Raw genomic sequence first — 12,037 nt, 5'->3', positions numbered from 1 at the left:
CTAAATGCGAACACATTATGATGTCTTAACATAAAAAAAAAACAACTATTGGATACACATTGTTCAAGCATGATTTATAGTTCTGTTGACCATGTACAATGTTAATGAATCAACAATATATATTAGGGAAGGTTATTTTTTAACAGAAATATGCATAAAGCAAGATTACTTATTGATTGGTTGACAAAATGTTGTGACCATAAGTTCAGGAAACTTACATGTATGTGTTCCTGAGGAGCAATGCCAGTGTTTGCTAGTTCATTGTTCATGGTAACTTTATAGACATAACTTCTGAATAACAGGAATGAACTAAAATTGCAAAGGGTTGTTGGAGGTTATCTCATGGAGAAGTGGTCCTAGTAAAGTGAGAGCACAGAGAACCAAGTAAAAACACCGAGAAACCAGGGAGGTCTTCCCCAAGGACATGTGAAAGGCAACTGGAGGTTCCCAAGTAGAAACATCCTCCCTTGGGAGAGGGATTGGACAGACATTTCCAGCAGAGAAACCAGCATGCTTAAAGCACACCTTATTCCACCTTCTCTCTCTTTATTGTGTTTATGTTAGGACCCAAGGCCTTGAGGTCCAAGCCAACAGATACTGGCCACCATCACAGGAGAATCTGTGGAAGGAGCTAGGAGAGTGTCCATGGCCCTCTAGGTCAGAGCCCTATCCCAACCCTCCCCTGCACCAGGTCAAGCTGCCATTTCCAATCTCTTTGCATTTTTTCAAAGACTGATTTTGGGTAGAAATGTCCAGAACCTGAGACAACATAAACTTTCCTTTGCTTTTCTGTTTTGTGCTTCTTAAAACACTCTCCCATCTAAGACTGTGTTTGATCTTTACAGCAATTTGGGGATGACATTGGGAGTGGGGTTGCACCTAACAGAGGAGGGAAGTGGTACACAGAGAAGGTTAAGTGACTTACGTGGGGCGGTATAGCTACTTAGCCCATGCGAGACTGGAACTCAAAGCTTACACCAAGTCCTGCATTTTCCTAGGAATCACACCAAAATTCAAATCATTTTTAATAGTAATACTGATAATGATAATGATGATAGCTCCCATTTGTGAGCACTTATTAGGTCCCAGATTCTGGTTAGTATTTTACTCTTGCTGTTTCATTTATTCTTCACAAGAACCTCAGGGATAGGTAAAATTATTGTCATCTCAGTAAAATAGGGAGATCTTTCATGGTCCTATGATTAGTAAGTGGCAGAATGGGGGCGTGGAGTCAAACCTGTCTGTCCCCAAATTCCAGCACGCACAACCATTCTGTGGGACTGATTTTAGATCCACTTTATGCTAGACTCTGAGAACACAGTAGCACCTGGGATTATACCTCAGTTGTATTGTTGAATTCTAAATCCAATTGGGAATATGCTTAGGCCTCTTTATCAGTTTTTATCTGAAATTACGTAAAAAGTTTTTGTTGAAATAAGGACGAAATGTTATTTGCCATTAAGTTATGTGTAAAAGATCTGACCTTCAAGGGAGGGTAGGTCTTCCAAAGTTGTGGAAAATGAACACAGTGAGAGAAATATTTTGGAGAATGGAAGGCATGCATTTGCATGGGGCCCAGGATGGAGCCTGTAATGTGTCAACCGCAAAATAGTTCTTAAAGTTTCCATCTGAAACAACAACAACAACAACAACAGAGCTACTGCTCAGAATCTTTTGACCACAAAATAAGCCCAGTCAAATGCACTACTTAGCATAGAAGCTGGCTACAGATAAACATTCAATAAGTATCAGGTCAAGGACGTATGGTTGAGCAAGTCATTCCAGATTCACGGGAAGAGTTAAGCAGTGTACTGTCCTTGGGAAAGGCTTGGTGTCTGGGACCAGCCATCCTTTAGTAACCCTTCCCCTTTCTGGGCCTGGATTCTTATATCTATAAAATGAAGCAATTTGGAGCAAGTGGGTAGATATTATCTAATGGCTAATCTAAATTGTGAAACTTGACCATCAAGTTTCTCTTTTCTTGCCAACCATGTAAATGCTTACAACCAAATATGTGGGGCTAGTGTAGCAACCTTATAGCAGGATTTTTGATTGTCTTGGGTGTTTTTGGTTTATGTCTTATCCACACTTTTCCCTCAATTTCCTATTTATAGCCCTTTCCTTATTAAGTAAGTCTCCGTTTTGAATGAGGTCTGTTCCAGAGGAACATTCTTAAGTCGATTTACTTGTAAGTCCAACAGAGTCAATCTTCCACACCTTTGACACCAATATACAATGTGTGTCGGTCTGCATTTCCTAGCAGTCCCCTCCACATCACCACTGCTTTTCCTCTTGCCTCTGGACATCCTGGTTCTGACTGAGCACTGTACTACTGTGGACTATTGCACTGTACACTAAGCACACAGCAGCACAGCTGTGACAATGTCTGGTAGACGCTTGAGCAACTTCTGTGCTTTGTTCACGTCTACAAATGTTTGTAATGCAAGGTCCGTTCATATCTGTGAAAGTTCACAACTCAAATGTTCATAGATCAAGGACTTACTGTACTTGAAATTTTTTTCTTGCTGGTTTTTATTTTTATTTTTTATTTCTTGGTACTGGGGATTGAACTCAGGACCTTGCACTTGCAAGGCAGGCATGGTGCCACTGAGCTCCATCCCTGGCCCTGCTGATTTTTATTTTTAATCTATGTAGCCCTGCAATATATGTTAAGCATATCTTTTGAATAAGGTAGCATATTAATAAACAAATGAATTTAGTTTGGCAGAAGGAAAATGAGATAATTGTGGTAAACAGCATGGGTTTGGTTTCAGTAACTTGGGCAAGTTTCTTATTTGCTTTAGTTTCCTCAGTTATACAGTGTGACAAAGGATTATATTTTCCTCATAGAATATTTGTGGTAATGTATGTGGCAAATGTTAGTCATTTTTATTTTCTATGTCTTCTCTCTTCAATTAATTCTTAGGCCCATTCCAGATATTCCACTACTGGTTTCCATGAAGCAGGATCTGCCAATGGTTTTTAAATGGAGATTGTGACACTTTTTAAAAAATAATCACCATTGCCTTCCATGGAACCACAGTGCATGACCCACAGTTTTGCAAGTGGCAAAACAGTTCTCTCACAATAGCTGCGATCCTGTCACTGCTAATTCCTGGAATCTGGAAGCAGAAGGTAATCTGAAGGCAGTAGATAGGCAGCTACAATTTTTAATGACAACCTGTAAAGATTTAACCTTCAGTTAGTTGTTCATTTGATCCATTTGTTGAAAGGTTATGTTTCTGGCTCCATTGCCAGGCTCTGGAGATTCAACAGAGACAAGACAAACATATCCCTGCTCTCTCAGATGTTATGGTCAAATGGTGTGATGCAGGCATTGTGTTAAACATTATAACACCACACAATTAGCAGTATGATGGAGGAAGCCCAAGGAGTCATATGATCATAGACAGGGAATCCTAATCCAACCCACACGAGGGGTGATCATGGAGCGAGTAATAGCTAAGGGGATACCAGAAGGGTGAACAGAAGTTAGGCAGGTAAGTTGGGAGAAAGTGTGGAAGGGAAGGGAAAGGAAGAACAAAACATTCCAAGCAAGAAGCTTTGGCTTGTGCAAAGGTCAAACATGAAAAAGAGCACAGCAAGTTTGGGGAACTAAAGAGGTTCCTTTTAGCTGAAGCATGGCAAGTGTGTTCACATGGGAGGAGACCCAAGAATTAGATGCTAGATCATTGTCTTAATTACTTTTCTCATTGCTGAGACAGAATACCTGACACCCAAAGTTAAAGGAGGAAAGGTTTATTTGGCTCACAGTTTGTAGAGGTTTCAGTTCATAGTGGCTGGCTCCACGGGAGGGTGGCATAGCAGAGGGGCATTGCAGAGGAGAAAGAGTTCTTGGGAGGCAGAAAGAAGGCAGCAAAGCAATGAAGCAGCAGCAGAAGCAGCAGCAAACATTAACAGCAGCCTTCTTCCCGGTCCTATAGTGTATTCAGGCTACATGCCTTTAGGGTGGATAGCACTTACACCCAGGGTGGGCCTTGCCATTATCCACACTTAGAACTATGTCAACCCTCTCAACTAATTTAGCAGTCACACACCCTTGAATCCAGCATCACACACTTAATCCCAGCTGCACACTCTCTAGATGTAGCCACCTCTGAAAAGCCATCATTTCTGAAATTTCTGAAAAATTAGATGAGTGATATAATATCAAAGTACAAAGAATCATGAATTCTGAGTACTTGTGAAATGATGTGAGAACAGAGAAGGCAAAGACTTCACAAGTCCTTCTGAGACTTGAAAAGCCCACCTGTGACCACATGAGGCTTTGGGAGAACATCTAGACACAAACAGTAATAATCATTAAGAGCAACCTGGCGGGCCATGATAGTGAGTCTGGGCATCATTCTGAGGGTTGGGGTGGGGGTGGGGGGCGCATGGATGACAGCCTGGAGGAGCAGGCCCTTTTGTTTGAACTCATGCAGTTTTCCACATTCAGAGGGCTACTGGACTGTGTCTAACCTAGTTAATCTTTTAGATGGGGAAATACAGGGATGAGGCTACTTGCCTAAGCTTATTCTTCTGTTGGTTGCAAAACTAGGACCAAAAGGCAAGCCTCTGGATTTCCAACACAGTTGCTTCAAAAGACTATTATTTCTCCCTTATAAGCAGCTGGAATTCAGGGACTAGGGAAATAATTTTTGCCTAGATCTAACCAAATACATACGTCTTTTCTTGTGATCTTTTCAAGCAACTTCTTCCTGAAAGGTGAAAAGAAAAAAGAGGGAACAGTAGGAAGAAATATGGCTTCCAGATAATTGAAACATCCCAAATAATATACCCTTTAGAATAAAAATCAGATTTATTGGGACTCCTACTGTTTCACTCAACTTGAAATCTCAAGGAACCCAATGGAAAATGGAAACGTAATAAAAAAGAAAAAGAAATATGAACTGTTTTTTTTTTAAGTCATCCTCCACAAACACCCCCACAGCTTTCTCACATGGCATTAGGGAAAGAAATATGTGTGTGTCTATATATATGTAAGTCATCCTTTCTGAAATAGCAATTGAAATTAGATGAGTGATGTAACATCAAACTACAAAGAACCATGAATTCTGAGCACTTGTGAAATGATGTGAGGTCAGAGAAGGCAAAGACTTCACAAGTCTGTCTGAGACTTGAAAGAAAGGGGCTCCTGTATAACCTGCATTTTATAGGAACAGCCAGCTGGGTGATCACGTGTAAATCTGTGAGCTCTAGCCAACATTTCAGAAAGGCTCCCCGGTAACAAGATGTTACCTTATATTTATAACAGTTCTCTCTCTCTCTCTCTCTCTCTCTCTCTCTCTCTCTCTCTCTCTCTCTCTCTCTCTATATATATATATATATATATATAATTACAATGTCTCAAATGCTTTCAAATTAGTTACCCTCAAATTACTGAGGTACAGAGGTAACTGTTATTCTTTATGTTGCAGTATGGCAGCATCTCAAGAGCAGAGTGGTGAAATAAACACCTTGCTTAGGTGTCTCAAGGTTAAGACTTCCCGGGTCCGAAGGCTCCCTCAGCTGCATCTCAATAAGCATAGCTTCTTGGAGGAGCTCTAAATGGCACATGCGCCCTGAAAAGAAAGGAGCCTGCCATCTTAGTTCCTTCTGGACCCTAGCTTCGCCCAGGGTTGCACAGAAGTGCTTCCGGTCTCTTTTCTGCTCCAAGGCAATTCTTCTTGAAGTTGAGGCTGGCATCTGTTAAAAAGATGGAAGCTTCAGGATTCTGCTCCAAGGAACAGAAAGGAAGTGGGAGAGGTGTGGTTCCCCCCTGAAATACTGGAGATCAAGTCCACGGCCGCTCTACCACTGAACTACACTAGTAGACCTTTATTTTATTCGAAGACAGAGTCTCTCTAGTTGCCCAGGCTGAGCTCCAACTTGCATCCTCCAGTCCCAGCCTCCTTTCATGCTGGGATGACCGGGAATTCAGGCACCACCTTGCCTGGCTGAGAGCGTCCTTCTGAGCCAAGGAGCAGCCCTAAGGAGCAAGGTCAATTAGTGGTCGATCCTAACCCTGGCCCAGCTGTATCTTCTGTGACTTCACCCTGCTCTGCCCCTGGACAACTCGTCTCCTAGAGCTAACTGGACGCTTGCTAGGTTAACTGACACTGGTAGACGATAAACTTCAAGAGGGCAGGGACCCCTGTCTTCTGTGCACCAGTGCACACCCAGCGCCAGAATAGGTGCTCGGCACAGAATTGGTGACCACTGCAGATTAGGTACTAGATGGATGAGCGCTGGGAAATAATGAGACCAATGGGATCCCAATGGGGCCTAGGCTTCCGCCCTGCCTAGGCTGCAGGTGTGGTTCCGGGTTGATGGCAGGGAGGGAGGCAGTCTTCCTGCTCCATCCTAGAGCGGGGCGACTGGCGGTTCTGGGGCTGGGGACCCGGGGTGCAGGTCGCAGAGCCCCGAGGCTCAGAGCCTGCCACTTCCGGCTCTTTGTGAGACCTTGGCCCGGCCGCGGAGGGGCGGGGCGGGGGCGGGGCCGGAGCGCAGGGCGGGGCGGGGGTGGGGCCGAGCGCGGCAGAGGAGTCGAGCGCAGTGCCGCGCGCACAGCATCCTGCGCCTCGGCGCGGGGCCCTGCGGTAGCCTCGGCCCCTCCCGTGGCCCTGCTGCAGACCCAGGTAAGCGGCGCGCGGCCTCGGCGCCCACGCAGGGCCCGAGATGCTGCCGGAGCCCGGGACGCGGCTGTGAGGATGCGCGAGGGCCGGCGTCCCTTCCCAGCCCGCGGGGGACGCTCGGCGCCGCTCCTGGGGGAGCGCGGCCTGGGGTCCCCGGAGGCCCCGCGGCGGCCCTGGACGACCCCGGGCGACCCCTTCTCTCCCGGCCCCACCGTGGGCCCCGCGGCGCGGACCCCGTGCGCGAGGCGCGGGCCCATTGGCAGCAGGTGCGTGGCCTGCGCCGGAGCCGCCGGCCAGCGAGGAGGCGGTGCTGATCTCCCGGGCCGCAGACACCTGCCGCGGCCGCCAGCCCGGCGGCGGCCCCCTCCCCGCGCCCAGGTACGGCACAGCGCCTGCCGCTAACGCCGCGGCCGCCGTCAGCTCCTTGCGGCCGGCAGGAGCCGCCAGGGCCCGCCCGGCAGCCGCCTCGGGCACGCAGCGCCCCGCGGTGACCGTGAGATGGGTGGGGCGAGGGGCCGCAGAGAAGTTCCGGGGTTGGAGGATTTGAGGAGCAGGGGGCACGTTCGACCTGCCTTGAAGAGTTCTGGCCTAGGCTGCTGCATCCTCTCCAGGCTGGGAGGGGTCAGGGAGAAGGGGGAGGGCACCTGTGAGCCGACTGGGGCGGGGGTTCTTGGGTTCTGTAGACCCTGGAAGCTGCCCGGCCGTCTGTGGCGGCTTGTACTTTCCGGACAGCCCTGCCACCCTCTCAAAGGTTCAGCTCAACCCGGTGCAGGGTAGAGAAGCAGGTGCCCACTGTCTGGGCGCTGCAGCAGGTAGCATGGGCCCACAGAAGTATGGCATTCTTGAAACAGAACCCAGCTGGAAAGGACACAGTGACAGCCCAGGTGCCTGCCCAGTCTGGGGAATCTGACTTTCAACTTTCCTTGTCCACTTTCCCAGAGCAGTAGAAACAACCACCGATGGCTGCTGAGCCATCTGTTGGCCCTCCGGCTAGGCCAGGCATGGGCAACAACCTTTCCCTGCCAGCTGCTGGGTGCCAGTGCCCTCCCGGCATGGCCACCAGGACAGGGGCAGTGCTGCAGGTAGGAGGGTCAACAGGACAGTGGGTTCCAGGGCTCCCACTTTTCACCTCCGGCTCGTGGGTCTCCATCCTTACTTTGGGCCATGGGCTCTGTTAGAACCCATGCAAGGTCCTTCTGATGGGGTGGGGGTGGGGGGCAAAAATCTAGGTCTGTAGCTGAGGTCAGGACGGTGGAGGCCTTGGGGACCGTTTTCCTCACTGCCTGTCCCTTCTCGTGGTCCTTCCTCAGGCCTCCCACCTCCACTTCCACCGAGTCCCTGGTGCTTTCCCATTCTCCAGCATCAAACCTTGTTTTCCAGAAGCCAGTGAGTGTTGATTTTGAAGATCTAAATACAGTACAAAAGAATTTCCCATTGGATGCAGAACAGGTGCTTTAGAAGCCATTTGACCAGAAAGGAAACAGGATGGGAGACATTTTGATGGGAAATAATGCTTCATGTCAAGATAGTTAGTAATCTCTAGTGGTGGAATTTCAGATGTCAGCTGGAAGCGGGGGTGCATAGCTCTTTTGGGGAACAGCGTCCTAAAATGATAGTAGTATCTAGTAGCTGTCAGACCTGTATTCATCCAGAGCGGCTTCATTTGGTCACGAGGGTAGGAATCTGGAAGTGTGGGTGTATGTGACGGGTCAGGCATCACAGTCGCTGGACAGCTACTGACAATGTCCACCTGTGGGATGTGAAACTCACAGGGAGAGCTCCTTGTTGGCACTCACTGTCATCTGCCCGGACCGTTATGAGGACACAAGAAGAGTGTACTGTTGATTGCCTCGTTGCTTACAAAGCCAGTGCCTCTGCCTCTGGGTAGTTTCGCTGCTGAGCCTGGGGGCAAGCGCTGTCTGCACACTAAGCTTCTTTATTATATTTCCCGACTAGTGCTCACCAGTTCTATAGGCACCCAAGGCTGCCTTGTTCTGTCCGAGGCAGAAAATGGAAAAGGAAAAGCTTGCTTCAGGCATTAGGCCTAGAGTAGGGATACAGTCTAGTCAAGTTGGAGAGTGTTACCCCAATCAGAGGCTGTCCTAGAGAAGGAATTGAGGAAGTACTGGCCCCAGGAGAACGTTCCATGTCCCTTCTGATAAATTGTGCCCTCCCGGTGCTTGGCGTTCAGTGGGCCTCTGCTGCTGTCATTGACCAGAAAGCCAGATTAGGTGATGAATAGGCAACAAGCTAATTAGCATTGGTAGCAGCACTCCCGGGAAACAGTGCAGGGCCCTGGCCCTCACGTTTGAGGTTTCTTTTGGGCACTGTTAGGCCCAGGGTTCCACCAAGAGCTTCACAAAATGGCCTTTTGTAGCCTCCTTGTGGCCACCATAACAATGAGTCTATTTCTTTACTGGCAAGTATTAATTATTCACTTGTAGTCGACGACGACGGATGAAACCAGACATCAGTCACTGGAGCCCTTGTAAAAGGGCTTTGGTCTTGTCATTTTTTTTTTTTTTTGGTACCAGGGATCGAACTCGGGTCCTTGTGCTTGCGCAGCAGGTGGCGAAACCACTGAACTAAATCCCCAGCCCTGGTCTGACATTTTGAGGAGCAGAGCCACCTCTGTGGTCCAAAGGATGGTCCTGCATTGGTAGTGGGAGTGGGTGGTGCGTGGTGCCGCCTTCTAGGCACAGAATGGGAGGCCAGCTGTGGTGGAGGAGGGACCGGGCTATCTCGGATGCTCTTGTTAGGAGGGATGTGTAAGAGTGCTGATCAGAGTGCTTAGCACATAATAAGAACTGTTCTATTTATATCGGTATTGTGGTGATGTGTTACTTACATAATTGTTAAGAATTTGGCACATGTACACAGTGAACCCACAGATCTTATGAAGCCTTCTACCTCCAGAGCTTTCCTGGATTCTGCTTTTTTGAAGGGAGTTGGACTCTGGTTAATTTCAATACCTGCTAAAGGTACTGAAATGACTGATAAGACTTGATGTCAGGAGGGCTTCGGGTGGGAGGTGCTCCTCAGTAGCATAAGAAGGTGGGTAGAACTTGAGTAGGCAGCGAGAAGGGAGAGAAATAAGTGAGCAGAAACCCGGAGGTATTGCTCACATTTCAGCACACAGTTCAGGAAGGACCTCTTCCTCTGTGTGTATTTAACATTTTGCAACCAACCAAAAATGTCAAGGGCATGCTCTGCCTTGCTTCTGGGACAGACAGAGCAGTTGACTAGGACATCCTGACTTGCTGTGTGCCTTCAAGCCACCACCACCATTCTGTCTTTAAAAATGGAACAATGGAAAGTAGTCTGCCCAACTGGTTACCTGCCTGTCACCACAGGAGCCCTTGGATGAAATAATGCCTATAAATCCCAGTCTGAGAAGAAGCCGTGGGAATAGGAAGAGAAGGAGGCCCCTTAGTGTGTGGGATGGGCATCCTCCCTTCCTAAGGGAACACTTTATTAATTATATATTGTGCGTTGATTTAAGGAGATGAATCTGTAGCATCTGTCTACCATCACGCCAACTCAGAACTGAAAGGCACTTTGTGATTCGAAGATTCTGTAAGGCCCCTGATGGCCTTGCTGTACAAAGACACTTCAGAATTCAGGCAGTGGGTGTGGGATGCCTCCCAGGATGCAGTGTGTGTGGATATTGGCTTTCTAGCCATGGCCATTATGCTGAGGTCTGTGTGCATCCAAGGACAGCACTTAAGCCATGCTGCTTGAGCCCTGGCAACAGAGAAGAGAATAGATTGAGCGCTAATCTTAAGGGAAATTGTTGTGAGAAGGAAGAGCTTGAACTTAGGCAGAGTATCTTGCAGAGATTATTCTGAATGCGTGCGTGGCCTTATGTAGCCTCACAGTGACTCCGAAGCAAGGCAACCAGAGAGGAAAGCAAGCACAGCCCCGGAAGGAGAGGGGTCTGAGTCAGATCCACTGCTGACTTCACCACAGGCTTCTTTGTGGGGTGTTTGCATCATCATCAGATCATCCTCCAGCAGTGCGTTCTCAGATTTTAATCTCCAGGTGGAACAGACTGGTGTGTAGTTTGTCCACATTATATAATTTCTGTTTTCAAGTGTAGCCGGAAGTGAGGTCCTCCATGAAAAGTAAAGGTGCGGGATTGGTTAGGGAACTTCGGGAGACATCTGAAGTTTGGAGCAGCTGGCCCTGTGGGTGGAATAAGAAATCAGCTGGGGATGAATGAGAGAATTGTCTGACTTCACTGAAGGCCCAGTGAAATCAAAGAGACTCTGCAGGGCCAACCCTCATCGAAGATGTTCAATAACTCAGTGTTAAAGGAAGGAACACCTGAGAACCGTTTTCAATTTGTGCTTTTAAAATGTGCTGCTTTATTCAAAACTAGATTGAAATCCCATCTCACCCCAGTCAGAACGGCTGTCATCGAGAAGACAAAAAACAATGAATGCTAGTGAGGTTGTGGGGAACCCTTCTGCACTGTTGGTGGGAATGTCAATTAGTCAACCACTGTGGAAATCAGTATGGAGGCTCCTTAATAAACTAAAACCAGGGCTACCATATGAATCAGCTGTACCACTCTTTGGTATACTCCCAACACAAAGTCAGCATACTGTAAGGACGCTTGTATATCCATGTTTACTGCAGCACAGCTCACAGTAGCCAAGATATGGAGCCATCCTAGGTGTCCATCAGTGGTTAGTAGATAAGGAAAATGTGGTATAGATACACAATGGGGTATTATTCAGCCATGAAGGAAGAACAAAATCCTGTCATTTGTGGAAAAATGAATGGATCTGGAGACCATGCTGAACGAAATAAACCAGACTGAGAAAGACAAATATCACATATTCTCCCTAATATGCGATGTTATGGCTTCTATCTAGATGTCCTCCAAAGTCTCATGAGGTCCTAGGTGGGGCTTTTCAGAGGTGGCTGGATCTAGGGTGTGTGATCCTGGGATTAAGGGTGTGATGCTAGGATTAAGGTTGTCCCACCCTAGGTGGGCAGCCTGGATAGGATATAAGGGACAGAAAGAGAGCCCCTGCTTATCACTTGCTGCTTTGGTTCTTTACTACTTTGCTGCCTTCTGCCCACCATGGACTGTTTCTCCTCTGTGATGCCCTTCTTCCATGCTACTCTGCCTTGGAGCCAGCCAACTATGAACTGAATCCTCTACAAACTGTGAGCCAAAATAAACCTTTCCTCTTTTAACTTTGGGTGTCAGATATTTTATCTCAGCAACAAGAAAAGTAAGACGTGGATTCTAAAAAGATGGCAAGAAAGAAGGGAGACTGTTAGACAAGAGGAAAGAAATAAGGGGAAAATAAAATAAGGAAAGGGAAATAAGGGGGAGAGGCTGTAAGGGCAGGTAATAGGGGAAGAGATATAAGCAAAATATATTA

General features: G+C 47.5%; 1 protein-coding gene across 4 annotated transcripts in view; it reads left to right on the top strand.

The window, feature by feature from the left end:
• Nucleotides 1-6,527: 6,527 nt before the first annotated feature.
• Nucleotides 6,528-12,037, top strand: part of Cyfip2 (cytoplasmic FMR1 interacting protein 2) — a 118,985-nt gene continuing 113,475 nt past the window's right edge. For all 4 annotated transcript variants that reach the window (XM_013078698.3, XM_004836489.4, XM_004836492.4 and 1 more), the window contains exon 1: nt 6,528-6,641. The gene's annotated coding sequence lies outside the window, so the exon portion shown is untranslated. The remainder of the gene's footprint in view (nt 6,642-12,037) is intronic.

The sequence above is a fragment of the Heterocephalus glaber genome, unplaced genomic scaffold (genome assembly GCF_053883595.1).
Source record: "Heterocephalus glaber isolate CG9 unplaced genomic scaffold, H.glaber_assembly_v1.0 deba00001606, whole genome shotgun sequence".
Lineage (NCBI taxonomy): Eukaryota > Metazoa > Chordata > Mammalia > Rodentia > Bathyergidae > Heterocephalus > Heterocephalus glaber.
The sequence above is the reverse complement of the archived record's forward strand: the minus strand, read 5'-3'. Positions and strand labels throughout refer to the sequence as shown.